This window comes from Panthera tigris, chromosome B3, assembly GCF_018350195.1.
Source record: "Panthera tigris isolate Pti1 chromosome B3, P.tigris_Pti1_mat1.1, whole genome shotgun sequence".
Classification (NCBI taxonomy): domain Eukaryota; kingdom Metazoa; phylum Chordata; class Mammalia; order Carnivora; family Felidae; genus Panthera; species Panthera tigris.
The window spans coordinates 115,968,573-115,984,975 of NC_056665.1; the positions used below are offsets into that span (position 1 = coordinate 115,968,573).

The window sequence follows — 16,403 nt, forward strand, 5'->3', positions numbered from 1 at the left end:
CCAACACTGGCCCTTCAACCTGATGACAGCCAGAGATTAGAGCCAAAGGTGGCTGTCACAGAGGTGACAGTTCTCCTTCCCTGCCCCTCTGCCATAGGAAACCGAGCTTGGCAAATCTTGACTTCTCTGTAGTGCCGTTTGGGTTACCAAATCTCTGCACGTTCTACTTCTGAGGATCTGAGAGGATGTCTTAGCTCAGGCTGCTATAACAAAATACCATGGCCAAGGCGGCTTATAAACAACGGCCATTAATCTCTCTCAATTCTGGAGGCTGGGAAGTCCAAGATCAAGGTGCTGGCAAATTTGGCTCCTGGTTGAGGACCCAGTCCCGGCTTGCAGACAACTGGATGCCTCGCTGGGTCCTTACATGGTAGCAAGAGAAAGCTCTGGTCTGTCTGCTTCTTTGGGCACTAACCCCATGATGGGGTCTCCACCCTCAGGACCCCGTCTCAACCTAATTATCTCCGGAAGGCCACGCCTTCTAATACCACCACATTAAGGCTTAGGGCTTTCGCATATGAATTTGGGTGGTGGAGGACAGATTTGGTCCATAACAGGAGATGTCAGCTCTTGCATCCATAAGCTGCAGAGTGTAGAGCCCAGGTCTCTGTGCCTCAAGGATTTGGTGGAGTAAATGCTGCCATCCAAGGGACAGAAAGTGAAGCCTGAAGTGCTGAGTGCTAATGCTGACGGCAGACATTGAAATAGGAGCACGGTGCCTTTAAGAAGGATGAGGGCACATCTCTGGGGTGGAGCCCGGCCCAGTTACCCAAGCGCTTGGAAGCTGCTAGGACCTGCCCTTGTGGAGACCAGGCCTTGCGGTTCTGGTTTGCAGTCCGGGCACCGCTCGGGGCCCCGCTCCCCTGCTTCCCGGCTGCCACACGACTCAGCATTGGCACCGGTGAGAGCCCTCCCACCCACACACCCACGAGCTCTCTGTGCCGTCTTTCCAAGCCCAGCGCTGACGGCTGTCATTTCCAAACTCTTCTCCAGGCCTTTCTTCTTCCTTTCAAGTTCAGGCCCTTCTCTTCTCTGTTTAAGATCAGCTTCCCCACATTTTCCCTTTCCTGCCGGTGCTGGGGGGAGCAGCTAAAAGTAAGGAAGAAAGCTGGTTTTCCAGGCTGACCTCCCCTGATGAAGATGAGCCCCCCAGGCTGCTGGCTGAGTGCATGCTTTGAAGTGTGTGTGTGTGTGTGTGTGTCCTGAGCTGGAATCGATGGCTCTCTGGAAAGGAGCAAGGTGTCCAATGCCTGCAGTATTCCGGGTGCACATAGTAAGTGCTCAGTACAGCACCAACCGGCAAGGATTAAGAAACGCAGAGTAAAAGGGGCTCCTGGGGGGCTCAGCTGATTGAGCATCCAACTCTTGGTTTCAGCTCATGTCACGATCTCACGGTTGTGACCCTGAGTCCCATGTCGGGCTTTGTGCTGAGCGTGGAACCTTCTTAAAATTCTCTCTTTCTCTCCCTTGTTCACATGCTCTCACTCTCTGAAAGGAAGAAAAGAAAAAAGAAAGAAAAGAGAAGAAAAGCAGAGTAATGGAAGGAGGAGGACTGGCCTGGGGAGTGGAGACACCTGGCTTCTCTCTCCAACTCCACCTGTAGCTTGTTCACAGCCCCTCGGTGTGGCTAAGCAGCCTCACTCTGTAAGAGGCAAACAACCCCATCTCACCTCCTCCAGCTGCCACAAGACCAAGTGAGAGGCGTGATGAGACCTGTTCTTCCAAGGACCAGGGGGCAGAATCAAGATGGGTGGAAGTTACAAGGAGGCAGATTTCAGATCAAAATCAGGAAGACATTTCCATTTACCAAAGTCCTTTCTACAGATTCCTAATCACCCAGAAAGCCTTCTCCTCTGGGAACCAGTCGAGCAGCAGACTGGTCATCTGGCAGTGATCCTGCACGAGAGGGACTGAACCCTGAGCCATAAGGCCCCTTTGAAATGGGACAGTCTGCATGTTGGTTTATGTGGAAGGGCTTTGGGAAGAATCAATGTGAGGCTGTAAGTATGTCGATTTTTCCGTGCCGTTTCCAGAAGGCTGGCCAAGTCTTGGGATGGGAGTTGGGTACTAAAAGCCAGGGAAGAGCAAACTGGCAGCCTGGGTTCTGACGTCACAGAAATGCCCTGCCGTTTTCAGCGGCACCTTTTGAGTCGAGAGCTTCTGTGTCTGCAAAGCGCATTGATGGAAGGCACAGGCTCCTCCTGCCTAGGGTCCCAGCGGGCTGACTCCAGTGGGAGTCACCTCCCCGCCCCGCAGAGCCCAGGGCTTCCCTGGCTGTGCCCAGAGTCGCACAGGGAGGAGGGCGATGGTGGGGAGGGCCACTCAACGTGGTGCGCCCTCAAACATGAAATCTGACTCTGCGAAGCTGGTAAGAGATCAGTCTGCCCTGCCCTCCTGGTGCTTCTTAGACTGTGATCAAAGGAAACATTTTCTCCTACTTCTTTCAAAGCCTACCCTTCAGCTCCGACACTGAGAACGTGTTCCACTCTGTAGTGGTCCCTTTGGTAGGATTCTGCTCCAATGCGTAAGAATTGACCAAGTGCAGAAGGCCAATTTTGGCGGTGGGCTTCTGCCGCCAGTGCCCCCACTCAGGAGCCCCTGCTCTACTCCCCACCGTCCACACCCTCTGGTGTCTGCCTGCCTGTCTCCCATGCAGGGGAGACCATCTCCTTTGACTTGGGGAGGATAAAATGTTTTTGGTAGGGAAAACCAAAGATGAAGGGGATATCAGACATCCTTTTTTTTTTTTTTTTTTTTTTTTTTTAAGCTGGTCCTGTAGACTGGTGGAGAACCCAGCTTGGGGGCAGGGGTGGGGAGGGAGGGCAGAGCCTTGGGGCTGAAGGAGATGGGTCAGGAAACCTGAACACAAGTGTAACTGATCTTTGGGGCTCAAAAGAAGATGCATGGCTGGGGGGGGTTGGGTAGGGTGAAAGGGTCCCAGCCCCCTCTGGTGCCCTGAGGTCCAGACAGATTAGGGACATCTGAGCCCGCCCTGGCCACTGATATGCCCACTGGGGATACCGGCAGGGGAGCGGGGCACCACAGAAAAACATTTGGAGCCCTTGGGAGGTAGGGGAGGGGGGAGGAAAAGCCCAGGCTGGTTTGAGAAGCAGTTAAGGAAGGAGAGTAACCAGAGTGGAACACAGATTTGGTTTCATTAGGGTTTTGTTGTTGTTGTTTGGGTTTTTTATGTGAGAGTGCCAGAAACGTGTTTACAGGCTGAGGAGGAACTCACAGAAAGGCAGAAGTTGAGCAATCAGGACAAGGGAGATCATTGATGGATCAAAGATACAGGGAGGGCAGGAAAACAGGAGATGGGAGGGGAAAGGCAGGAGAGAGGTGGGGGCCCAGCGCTGGCCTTTATTCCACTACGACCTGGAAGGGAAGGTTGCTCACAGCCCCGTCTGCGGCCAGGGTCTTGGGGAAGTGGGAAATGGTCGCTTTGTGAGGCTGAGGGGCCTCTGGGCCCCCCGCCCCGGTGTAAGCCTCAGCTGGGAACAGGGGACACGAGGGGAGATGGCCAGAGAATCACAGGTGGGCCTGGAGAGTGTAGACATTCACCTACCCAGGTGGAGGGGCTGGGGGAGGCTGGTCTGAAGACCCAGGACACCCTGCTCTGGCTCTGTGCCTAAGGCTGTAATGATAGGACATTGGGCACACTGGAAACTTCGGATTTCCACTGACTGCTTGGTGGAGCCAGTGGAAACTCATTTGCTGGCTGAGGAGCTGATGAAGGTGGGGAAAGCTGGCTAGAGACTCACCGCTGTTCTTGGGAAAAGCAGAGCCTGTTAACAACGGCACTACCCTCTGCCTGGAAGAGCAGATATTCAAGGCAAAGCAAATTGCCCACGGCCCATCAGATTGTTCCCTGGGGAGGCAGTGGCCAGTGGAAACGATGCGAATCCGATGTTCAGGAGCCCAGCCTCACTGTGCCTCTGACAGCTGTGGGACTTTGTTGAGGTCATTGCAACCTCTGGCCTCGGTTTCCCCCTTCTTCTCGGGGGTATATTTCTGGCCAGTTGGGAGGGAGGGCAGCTCCACGTCATCTAGCGAGGGAGCAGCTTCAGAGGAGTTAGACCTTTCCAGAAAGTTCAGGAAGAGCGTCAAGAGCGAGGTTCTCCCCTCCTCTCCCCACCCCACTGGAAGCACAGATATCCTAGTCTGTGTCCCCATCACACGCAGCCTCCCGTCTGCCCCTTGTCGCGTGCCCCAGCGCTTGCACAAGCTTCTGTTGCTGCTGTCCCCAGCCCGGCTCCCAGGGCCGCTCCGAGCAGGCTGTGCTCACTGGTGCGGTGGCTGCACCCAGGACAGAACCAGAGCGGCCCCGACTCACTGGCTGCAGGCAGCTTGTTCTCTGCTCCCTACGGAGACTGGGATTGATTTAGCCTGTTTCCGTGGCAGCACCAGCTGCATCTGCTTCCCCAAGAGGCTGAGTGAGTCACGGCCACCCACGCTAACCCTTGGCACAGCACAGCCCCGCCAGGAGCACAGATAGTAAGTCAGCAAGAAGATGGCAGGGCACTTTGCACCGTCTTGTGGCTGGGTCCCAGGTCTGGTGCAGATAGTGCACTGGGCGCAGGGCCCTGGGCAGGGCTCACCCACCCAGAAACCTGGCAGGTCTGCCCATGAGAGAAGTTAGAGAGCGGCTTCAACTGACTCCAGAGGGGCCCATCTTGGCGGCGGTCAGCAGCTGCAAGGCCTTATGGGAGAGCACTGCAAGTTTTCAGACTCTCAGTCCAGTGCTCTTTCCACTACCCAATGACCCGCTCTCAAACGTGTTTTTCACAGCCACCTCTGCACCCAGATCGGCCCCAGGTTCCTTCTGGCTCCCATCCGGGGGCCTGCCTTGATGACACACATCTGCCCTTCCCTCTGGTCAGCAGCCCTCAGCCAGGACTCAGGCAAATTCTCAGCCCCCACCCCGGATGTACTGCAGCAGAAACTCCGGAGGTGAGGGCTGACAGTCTGTGTTCGCACCTGCCCTCCAGGTGGTGCAGATGCCTGCCGAGTTTGATCACCCCTGGTCTAAGGAATGGGTCTGAAGCAGTGTCTTCTTGACCCCGGGAGGAAGGGAGCGTTTTGGTCCCTATCTCTGTCCTCAGAGCACAGCTGCAAGGGTCTCTCTGTTTTGTGTGAGCCACACTGGGGGGCTTGGGTAGGCAAAGACCCCAATGGCTCCAACTCTGGGGTCCTAGAGTTTTCCTAAATCATGTCCTTCTTCTAGATGGTTTGTGTCCCATGGTGAGAAACTGGTGCTGTTTTTCCTTTGTGGAAAAGGGCAGCACTACCTTCCTCACCGGGCAGAGGACCTCACGGGGAGAAGGGAGCCCACCCATTGGAAATGAACAACCCTGCCATGGTGGCCAGGCCCAGGACCTGCAGAAGTACTTTCCCGAAGAGCTGAGGGATTCCAGCTGAGGCAAAAGCCCAAAAATACTTACTGAAGTGCATTACTTTTTGGTCTATCAGCCGCCCCCCCCCCTTTTTTTTTTTAACGATTTCTGATCACCTCTGTGCCGGACCCAATAAAGGACCCAGTGGCCTGAACTTCAAAGAGCTTACAGGAGGGTGGGAGCATTAGAGTAGTTTAGGCCGTGCCCAGGGAGCAAAAACCCCCAAAGTCTCAGTGTCTTAACATAACAAAGGCTTATCCTGCAAATGATTCCTATGAAGGTCTGCTCTGCTCCACAGAATCGCTCAGGGGCTCGGACTTCTGGCTACCTTGGTCACTGCAGCAGGAGGAGAAAAAGCTGGAGGGGGGGTCAAGCACCCGCCCAGAAGTGAATCCCGGCACTTCTGGCATCTCACCGAACAGAATTAGTCACGTGGCCCTGCCTAACCTCAAGGAGGTGCATGCAGGAAGCATATGCAGAAAGGAGAGAAAAATGGATAGAGTCTGACATTATGAGACGTAAGTACATGGAGAAAGACCGCTCATTTATTCATTTGCTTACTCTTCAATCAATCTTGACAGACTGTTTACCACACATCAGGCATCTGGCCAGACCCTGGGGATAGCGTGTCCCCAGGGCAGCTGGTCTCCCGCAATCCAGGGAGTGCCATTAACATTGTATTCTGCAGGAATAGCTCCCCCCCACCCAGTGGTGTGACGCAGGACCCCTGCTTTGATTCTCTTTGTTTATGTTCTGTCATTATCATCTGTCTTCCACACCAGAAAGAAAACTCTGAGAGCAGGGATTTTTATCTGAGTTGCTCGCTGCTCCATTTCTAGAGCTGAGCACAGTGCCTGGGGGGGCTTGGTCAGTACTCGTTAAGTGAATGATTCAATATGGATCATTATTAACTGTTTCCCACCAATCCCTGCCTTTGAGGAGCTTACGATCTGTGTCAAGAGTGGTATAAACAATTGACTAAAGTATAAAAAGAAGTTTCAGGGCAGATCGAGTGAAACACGCGTCAGGTAAAAACTGAGCTATATAGCTTGGGGACACAGAGAGGCAAAAGGTCATTTGCAGCACAGGTGAGGTCAGGGAAGCTGGCAGATGAAAAACAAAGGTGCAGGGAGGTCAAGGGGCCCGACAGAGGGTGGGATGCAAAGCGGGTGGGAGGACCCTGCCATACCTCTTGGTCTGGGGTTTTCTCTTCTCCCCACATTAGTAACTGGAATCTTTATGCAGCAGTTTGGTTTTCCAATAGCCTCCGTGTGGAACCACAGCTTCTCAGGAAGGCTCCAAGCCCCCCAGGCTCAGAATTTGGTTCGCTTTTGGAGTTTCCTGCCCATCTGGCAGGAGAGGGGGGGATCATCTAGCCCTCCCTGCCCTGCTCTGCCTCAAAGCACTTTCCCCCACGCCTGCTGCCCAGACAGCCTCCCAGAGGCAGTAGCCAGCCAGAGGGGCATCTGCGGAGAGGCTGGGAAGGCTCCACCTCAGCAAGGCTGGCCAGAGGATGGTTGAGCCAGAATCTTCCCTGCAGGCGAAAATGGGGTTCATTGTTTTCACTTGAGCTCGCCGGTGAAAACAGTGACAGAAGCTTCCCATCTGGCTTCCAAAGCACTTTTGAAGCCATTCTACCTACAGCAAGTCCATTAATTTTACAGGGGCTCTAAAGACAGGGCACTTTCCGCCATTCAGGCTTTGTCACTCCATCCCCACGGCTGTCTCCCTCCTGCTTCTCTGCCCTTTCCTCTCTTGCCTGCCCTCCTTCCCTCCTGCAAACCTCTCCCGGACCAGCAGGCAAACATTGCCCGAGGGCCTGCTCTACATCAGGCCCCTGCTTGGTGTTGGAGATTTCTGGAGGAGCAGGACAAAGGCAGAACGTCAGGGGGAGCTTCCTGTGAAATGGCTGTGGCCCAACCACCACACCTGCCCGTGATGCCTGCTTTCACCTGTTCCACCTTCTGCCCGCTCCCTCTCACAAAACACCTGCCTTCCTCGGATTCCCCATGTGCACCACGCAGTGAGCCAAGAGTTCGCGTGCATTCTTTCCTTTCATTTTTCACGTCAGGGAGATTCTATTCGTATGGCCATTTCCTAGATAGGGAGATTAGGGCTCAAAAGGTTATAGAAACTGTCCAAGGTCCCACAACTAAGAAATGCCCAGCTGGGGTCCCTCCCAGTTTCTTACTGTGCCGCGCTGTCTCCACCAAAACTCGGCAGTTGACCGTCTACGCTCAGAAAGAACAGAGAAATGGCTAGAACTTTAGCATTATCTCTACCACCCCTTCCTTTTGAGAGTTAGCTTAAAAAAAAAAAAGTCTAGTGATTTTTTTTTTTTCCCCTAAAGACCAGGGATTAGAGATCAATGTCTCCTCATATCCCTGGCGTTTTTAAAACCTGGATGTTTTGACCATTTCTCTACCCCCTAGACAGTAGGAGAAGCCTTTCTGACCCTGCCACTTTAGCTTTCTGGTCCGACACAAGGGCTGTGGCCTCTGCCTCAGAACTCATTCCTGGAGTTCCAGAAACTGCACGGGGCCTGGGCTGTCTTTTCACATCTTCGTTGGGGGGGTGGGCAGTTTGATGGTCTGAGAGGTGACTGGCACTGCTGGTCTACTGGCAGGCTTCACTCGTGTCCTCTTTTCACCCCATCGTCCCCTAGGAAGGGCAGGAAGTGGCAAAGACCCCTGTGGAGGTTTCTGAAGTGTCGCCTCTGGGAAAACGGGAAACCCTGGAGGGCCGACTACGGGTTGCCGTGTGATTTGTACGTTGCATGTGGTCTTCAAGCCTTCTCATAAACTAGCCAAATATCTACAGCTGGATCCACAGCAAGATTTAGTTATTGTGGTGTTTGAGACTGTCAAGTCTTGATTTGATTTTGGGGGTCATATTTCACCACGCTAACCCGCTCCAGCCAGCTCCAAGTCCCTACCCCAGAAGTATGGGGAGAAGAGGAAGTTGGGGGGGAGGGGGGAGTAATGACTCCCCAGGTGGTCTTTTCGTGTCACCCAGCTCTCCCAGACAGTTTTGGTGCTGACTGTCTCCGGGAACACTGACTCTCCCCCCTTTCTTCTCATTTCACTCCTCCATCAGTACTCTGCAAAACCTTCACACTGAGCTTTGTCTCAAACATAGCCTTCGGAGCAATAATCAGGCCTCCATTAACTACAGCAGAAAGGGGGACAGCTGTGGAACTAAAGGCATGCATCTGGGGATCCAGGAAGCATTGGGGAACCCACCAGCACCTGGTGAAGCTTGGGACCCGGGCCAGGTACAGGGTAAGGACCCCAGCACCTAAAGAGTCTGGTTCTAGAAAGACTGAGTTACTGAGGCAGGCTACCAAAGTGGGGACTCATGTGGTACAGGGTGAAGAACATTACCCAGCTTTAGCAGTCCAGGCAGGGATTTGTTATCACATCCATGGCTTGTTTTCTAGAGCTGAGGCTTAATAATATCTGAGTCCCAGAAGCAAGAGTAACTCTATGCTAAGTGGCAGGAAATTAAAGTTGAGCCATTGACATCTCTCCAGCTAAAGTCAGGCATACCAGACCCATAATTTTGTCCGCCCATCTCCCCCCATCCCACCCCACCCCCAGGTGGTGAACCCTCTGCTCAGTTACCTCCCCCCCCCCCCCAACCCCGGACCCCACCTAAGCATGGCTTCTACAGAATCATCAACTGTTTTGTATAACATAACCTTTCCCCCTTGGCCCCAGTTAACCAGTCCAAGGGGAACATCTGACCAAAGATAGGCCGACGAGGGCCCTTCCTAGAGATATTTAACTTGGGAAGCATGGTGACTTCAGTAGACCCCATCAATGCCCAGGACATATACCCTCACCTTTACTCTCTGTTCTGACTTCATATGATGAATTTTCTTTAATGGATTCTCTTCTGCAATCCATTGGCCAAAAGATTCTCCGAATGGGTAATGTGCCATTGGTAATCTGATGTGCTGCTTTTTCACTTAGGCCAAAAAGCCAAAAGATCAAGAATTTTGTCGTTTTCTTCATTGGGTTTCACACAGCTTCTTTTGGAGCGGTCAAAAGATTCTTGCTTCATTTTGAATCCAAAGGGTTCCTTTCAACACTACAGCTCTCTCCCCAGCCTCCAGAATCTTTCCTGAATCCAGAACCACTGAGTGGCCCTTTTTATATCAGATACTGGGCCAAACCTTCCCTGATTTCAGTTAAACTCCTTAAGCTAGGAATTAGGTGAACATAGAGTAAGCTGTCTTTTTAAAGAAACAGACTGATTCTGACCTAGAACCATATTGAGCTATTTTTGTGCCGTGCACTTACTTCATTTAGCAGATTGTAAACTCCTGTTACTATTTTGTTAGTTTGAGAGAGAGAGAGTGCTTGCAAGTCGGGGAGACGGGGGGAGGGGTAGAATGAGAGAGAATCTTAAGCAGGCTCCATGCTCAGTGAAAGATCCCTGGGATCATGACCTGAGCTGAAATCAAGAGTTGGACGCTCAACCGACTGAGCCACCCAGGCATCCCTGTAAACTTTTGGAGAAGTGTTGGATATCTTTGTTTCCCTTGGCTCCTAACACTTAGTCAATATTCAATAAATATGAGTTCAATACGTAAATGAATCATTCAATCACATTCCTTATGTTAAATATAAAATTCATGATTCAAGTATCATTAATCAAATAGATAATCCCATAGGATACATTTTAAAGTGTACTGTTATATACTAGAGTGGTTTTAAAATAGACTCCAATATTGGGGCGCCTGGATGCTTCAGTCGGTTAAGTGTCTGACTCTTGATCTCAGCTCAGGTCATGGTCTCACAGTTTGTGGGTTTGAGTCCCCGTGAGGCTCTGCACTGAGAGCATGGAGTCTGCTTGGAATTCTCTCTCTCTCCCTCTCTCTCCCTCTCTCTCCCTCTCTCTCCCTCTCTCTCCCTCTCCCTCCCTCTCCCTCCCTCTCCCTCCCTCTCCCTCCCTCTCCCTCCCTCTCCCTCTCCCTCCCTCCCTCTCTCTCCCTCTCCCTCTCCCTCCCCTCCCCTGCTCCTGTGCATGCACTCTTGCTTGAAAATAAACATTGGAAGAAATAAAAATTAAATAGACCCCAATGTTGATAAAATTGAGCAAAACAAATTGGTACTTTTACATATAGCACAGGGGCACAGAAATTCCTACCGCCTTGAAGGTGAGAGGAAATTGGAGGGCCCAGGTGAGAAAAAATATGCTATAAATTTATACCTTTGAGGGGCACCTGGGTCACTCAGTCGTTTAAGCCTCCGACTCTTGATTTCGGTTCAGGTCATGATCTCACAGTCATGAGATCGAGCCCCGCCTTGGTTTCCAAGCTGAGCATGGACATAGAGCCTGCTTAAGATTCTCTCTCTCCCTCACCCTCTGCCCCTTCTCTGCTTGTGCTCTCTCATTAATTAATTAACACCTTGATTCTACTTGTAGGCTGGTGACCTGGGTGAGGTACATGCACACGTATGGATGAACACATAGGATTCTGGGCAGCTCAGTGGAAGCACAGAGGTGGGGAGAGACCCTTTGCTCCTGACTGCCTCTCCACGCCTCAAGTGTTCCCAACTGTACCCTGCTTTAGAATAGGTCAGACTGCTAGAGGATACCGTTTTTTCTGGCCCGCCCAGCACCTATTCCCCCCCTCTTCTGGTAACAGCACCCTGATTTTCTGCTGGGGAGCCACTCTTCCTCTACTGTCCATGCTGGTGACCTCATACTCCTGCTCTGGAAGTGGACACATGTCCTGTCCTGGCCAAACGGTGGGTTCCATCTCCCTGGCCACAGTGTTGACTTAAGAGGAGCCCTACCAGTCAGCTCAGGCTAGGTGGCTGGAATAGAGCAAAGAGGGACTCTTTCCCACGGGCTGAGCCCAGAGATTTGGGGTGAAGTGGGGAGAGGAGGGGCACTGAATGGGGAGTTGGTGCTGAGAATAAAACTGACCCGGGGTGGTCGGTTTAAACGGCTCAAATTCTACTCAGTTGATCGCCCAAGCCGAGAACCTCCCTATTCTCAAGCCAGATTGAGTGGGTTCTTAATGCAACAGAGAATCCCATGGATGAATACAACTGCTGATGGTCCTGGCAATCAGAGCGGGGAACGAAGGGAGAGAGGGCCCTGCCAGAGTCACGTCACTGTGGTGCCAACCTGGACGGGCTCCACTTCCGTGCCTTCCCCATCCCCTCCCCTGACGGCATCTCACACACAGGCGATAGTCCTTGAGAGGCTGCCTGCAAATCCCAACAGCCCCGAGGGCCCCTGGCTTCCCTCTCCCCTTCCTGCAAAGGCACCAGTGTAGCCGGCAGGGAAGGGGTGGGTTTCCTGTGAGGGCACTTAAATGCGTTCAGAGCCATTTTTAGACTTTTTATTCTATAGACCAGAAAATTGCTGAAATTAGGAGACATTTGAAGTGGCTCTTCTTCAAGCCCAGAAGCGATTTCTGCTGCCGCTATATTTAAAAGCCCAGCAGCAGGTTGTTTGGGCTTATGTCTTGCTGTTATGTAATAAACATAATGTTAAGCTTTGGAAGCCCCGCGCGATGGTTGAGAAGAAGGAAAACAGCAGCCTCACAGCAATGCGTGCCCTGGAAATGCTTTGTAGAGGCTGGGGAGAAGGCAATAGAGCTTTCCGTGTTAAATAGTGTTAAAAATAACAGCGTGTGCACTGCAGATCTTAATTACTATGTAAATTCCCAAAGGAAACCGTAGAAAAGAAAAGAAAATGGAAAGGAAGTGGTGTATTAATGTAAGGGGGAAATGTAATCAACAGCCAAATAGCTGTTTTTAACAGGACAAAGGAACTCAGGTGTGGGCTGATCTGTTGTAGGAAAGGAGATTGTATTCGTTTTCTCTGCTGTGTGACAAATGACGATTAGCCTCATGGGCTTGAGACCTTTATCATCACACAGGTCCGTAGGCCAGACCTCCAGCCATGGAGTGGCCGTGTTCTCTACTCAGGGTCTCGGGAGGCTGAAATCAAGATGTCGGCAGAGGAGCCACATCTGAAGCATGGAGTCCTCTTCGGAGCTCGTGTGGCTTTGGACAGAATTTAGGTGCCTTTGGTTGTAGGACTGAGGCTCCCATTTTCTTGTTGGTTGTCACTGGGCACTGCCCTCAGCTCCCAGAAGCCTCCCACATCTCCTCACCATGTGGCCCCTTCTACAGGCTCTCTCACAACATCAGCTGTTAGCTACTTCAAGGCCCCAGCAAAACCACTCTCATGCTTCCGGTCTCTCTGACTTGTTCCATCTCTGACCTCTACACTGTCTTTTAAGGGGCTCACCTGATTAGGTCAGGCCCACCCATCTCCAGGAAGGAGCTACACAGGATGTACACCCTGCGGGGGGCAGGAATCTGGGGGGCTATCATAGAATTCTGTCTACCTCAGTGATCAAACTTTTGCACAAAAGCAGAGCCACAAAACATGTAATCTTTTTTTTTTTAATTTTTTTTTTTTTAACGTTTACTTATTTTTGAGACAGAGAGAGACAGAGCATGAACGGGGGAGGGTCAAAGAGAGGGAGACACAGAATCTGAAACAGGCTCCAGGCTCTGAGCTGTCAGCACAGAGCCCGACACGGGGCTCGAACTCATGGACCGCGAGATCATGACCCCAGCTGAAGCCGGCCGCTTAACCGACTGAGCCACCCAGGCGCCCCACAAAACATGTAATCTTAATACACTTCTGTTATGGACTGGAAGTTTATGTCCCACCAACATGTAGTTTTGTGCCCCCATTGTGATGGTATTTGGAACAGGGGGCTTTCAGGAGGTGATTAGGTCTAGACAAGGTCATGAGGGTGAGGCCCCCACAGGGGGAATGGCATCCTTATAAGAAGAGGTGGATAGGCCAGAGTTCTCTCCTTCCACCATGCAAAGACAGGGAGAAGACAGTCATCTTCAAGCCAGGAAGAGAGCTCTCACAAGGAACTGAATTAGCCAGCACCTTGATCTTGGACTTCCAACCTCCAGAATCGTGAGACATAGATGTCAGTCTGTGGTATTTTGTTATAGCAGTCTGAACTGACTAAGACAACTACAATACTGAAGGTCCCATTAATTTACCTCAATATGAGCCTTCTAGAAAACAAGTTCTTCAGAGGCTGTGAAAACATCCAATATCTGGGGTTTTCCAATGAATGCGTCCTTCCCTGTACACCTCATGTGTTTGTTCATTCAACTCGTGAGCTCCTATTCTCTTGGCACTGTGCTTGACCCCAGGACTGGGGTTCTTCTTCCCTCCCACCCACAGCATAGGGCTTAACCACTCACTAAAATCTGACTTGCCATCTTGTAGGTTGTTTAGAATTTCTCTCATCTGACTAAGAAGCTCCTGGCTCTATTCCGGGCTCTGGTGGGGGGGGCGGGGCTTGACTCAAAGGAGGATTGAACCCAGCGATCTCAGACCTAGAACAGAGCGCAGGAAAGGAGACCACCCCCAAGACCTCTTGCTCAGGGTCTTTCAGTCTCTTTTAGGCTCTTGTGATGAACCTTTCTCCACTCACTGTTCTCCACTTCCCTGCCGAGCGGGAAAACGAGCCCCATGTGAAAGCAGTTTTGGGACTGGGAGTCCCGCCATATCCTTGTTCAGGTTAAATTCACTTAAGTAACTGAGAACAGACAGAGTTAGATTTCCTAGGGCATTTCTTTATGCTGAGTGCTTAACCAGGAAGAATGTTAAATAGGCTACTGAGCTGAGGGCAAATAGGTGTGACCAGTTCCCCAACCTCAATCACAGAAGGGACTTGAGGGATTGACCCCTGGGGGTCCCGTGTGTCTCCACAACCTAGATCTGCATCTTCTAGAATTCTTTGCACAATAGCAGACCTATTGTGAAGACTTCCCTGATCCCCACCCTCATGCCGCAAGCCAGTAAGATGTTTACTTCCAGCACCAGAAGAAGGAGGGGTGTGGGCAGAAATGGGAGACATGCTAACCATAACTAACCTAAGTCAGATTGCCAGGCTGGCCACTAACCAGAGCTCTGCCTTGCCCTCTGGGGACAACATAAACACAAGGCTGGATCTCCACACAGTAGTCTGAAGGGTTAGAGCTCTGATTCAAAGTTAGCCATGCCCCCTCTGATGCTATTTTCTATTCCTCCCTTTGCAGAAGAGGTGCCTTGGTATAGACAACAAAAAGACCTCTCTACCACCTGTCAGAACTGAAGGGGGTAGCTTAATTTCTCTCAACTTCCACTTCCTCATCTGAAAACATAGGGGTAATTATACCTGGCTTACAGGATCCTTTTTGAGAATTAGAAATTATATACCTGGCATTGTGCTTGGAAACTACCACCCCTTTAAGAAAGGGTTACTCCTGCTGTTACTGTTATCTCTGGCTCCGGGTATATAGTTTTTATGGCTCTGCCTCCTCAGCCTAGGCTGTGAGTTTGAGATCAAAGATGAGATCTTTACTGCTGCTGACAATTATAGTACCTGACAAAGAGGAGGTGCTCAGTCGGGGAATAAGTGTTGAGACTCTGGAATTTGAGCAAGGGGCAGCAGCCACTAGGAGCTAAGAGTCTCCTGCAGACAATAGGTCTGCAATTTTACTCTATTTTCTGGGTCAACGGTTCTCAAATTCTTTGTATTCAGGACACATCCAAAGAAACAGACATATTCAGACACTTGTGAGTCAGCAATAATTGTAACTCTCTCTTTACTACTGAAGAACAATGTCTCTCAATATCTATGAAAGCGATCGTGTGGTCCCACCGTTTATTGGGATGCCTCTGATTGACCCTGTGGTTGGGTAGCTTACTTCCCTGACCTCCCTCACTAATGTGCACAAGAATTCTCGCATGGTCAATTAACCACCATATTTCTTGGTCACTGGCTTGACAACACAACTCCTACTTTTTCACAGCACTGTAGGCGGTAGCTATGGTGTATCAGCCTGCCAGTCTCAGGCAGGCACTTCACCATTGTCCTTGGAATTTTGGGGATTGAACTTTACAATTTTTATTTGTCAACAATCCTGAAGGTCCTTGACATGTAACCGTTTGTAAATCATCTCGCTAAGATGCCAATTTTTAAAAATTAGTTTATTATACAACTAGCACGTGAGTATATAAATACATATATACACCGCAGAATGCTCTTACAATAGAGAAATACACAGAGGAAAAACCTGTAGATGTCTTCCTCTTTTTGTATCAGAAGAAGTCATGTCATACGACAGTAACAAACACTCCCAAATCTCAGTGGCCTTGTAGCCACAAATGTTTATTTCTTGTTCACATTACGCATTTTTTATGAGTCTGTTACAGCTGTGTCTCTTGCCCTCCTCACTCCAGAACCAAAGCTGATGGAAAAACCTAACTCTGTCTGGAGCATTGTCAATCTCATGCCAGAAAGAAAAAGACAAGGCCAATGGCGCCCTGACTTCCAGAACTCTGTACAAAAGTGACCAACGTCACTTCTTTGACTAAAGCAAGTCATATGGCCATTCCAGAGGTCATCAGCATGGGGATAACCTTACAGAGAAGAGCATGACAAAGGAAGAAACTGGAACTTTTGGTGAGTGAGAACCTGTCTCCACCACCTCTTCCTAGGATGACTTCTTTCCCAGAGGTAACTGCTCTCAACTGTTCAATCCCTTTTCTTACGTATTTGAATTTCTATTTATTTATACTTATATAGAGAGAGGCATACACATTAACATGGAATAGTACCCATATTGCTCTGAAACTTTCTCTGTTCACTTAATATGTCTCAGATACCTTTCCATTTCTGCACCTAAAATCTACCCCACTCTTTCTAATAACTGTATATGGCCATTTCATGCCATAGTATCTTTACATTCTTGGTGTACTTTTGGATATTTTCAAAATTGTTTGCTATTATAAAGCCGCGATAATTATCCTTATACATGCACATATATTTGTGCACACGTGTGTTTCTGAATAACAGGTTTCTAGAACTAAATTGTTAAAATAGAGCGTGTGTGCATTACAACTTTAGTATTGCCTTTGCCTTGAAAAATGCCTTCATCAACACACACAGCCGTCAGC

The 16,403-nt window shown here is 50.4% G+C and overlaps 1 long non-coding RNA gene across 1 annotated transcript; it reads left to right on the top strand.

Moving 5' to 3' along the window:
* Positions 1-770: 770 nt before the first annotated feature.
* Positions 771-15,897, top strand: LOC107180842. Its single transcript, XR_001511576.2, has 4 exons — positions 771-901; positions 1,496-2,000; positions 5,692-5,911; positions 15,687-15,897. It is a non-coding gene; the product is annotated as an uncharacterized LOC107180842 (long non-coding RNA).
* The last annotated feature ends 506 nt before the right edge of the window (positions 15,898-16,403 follow it).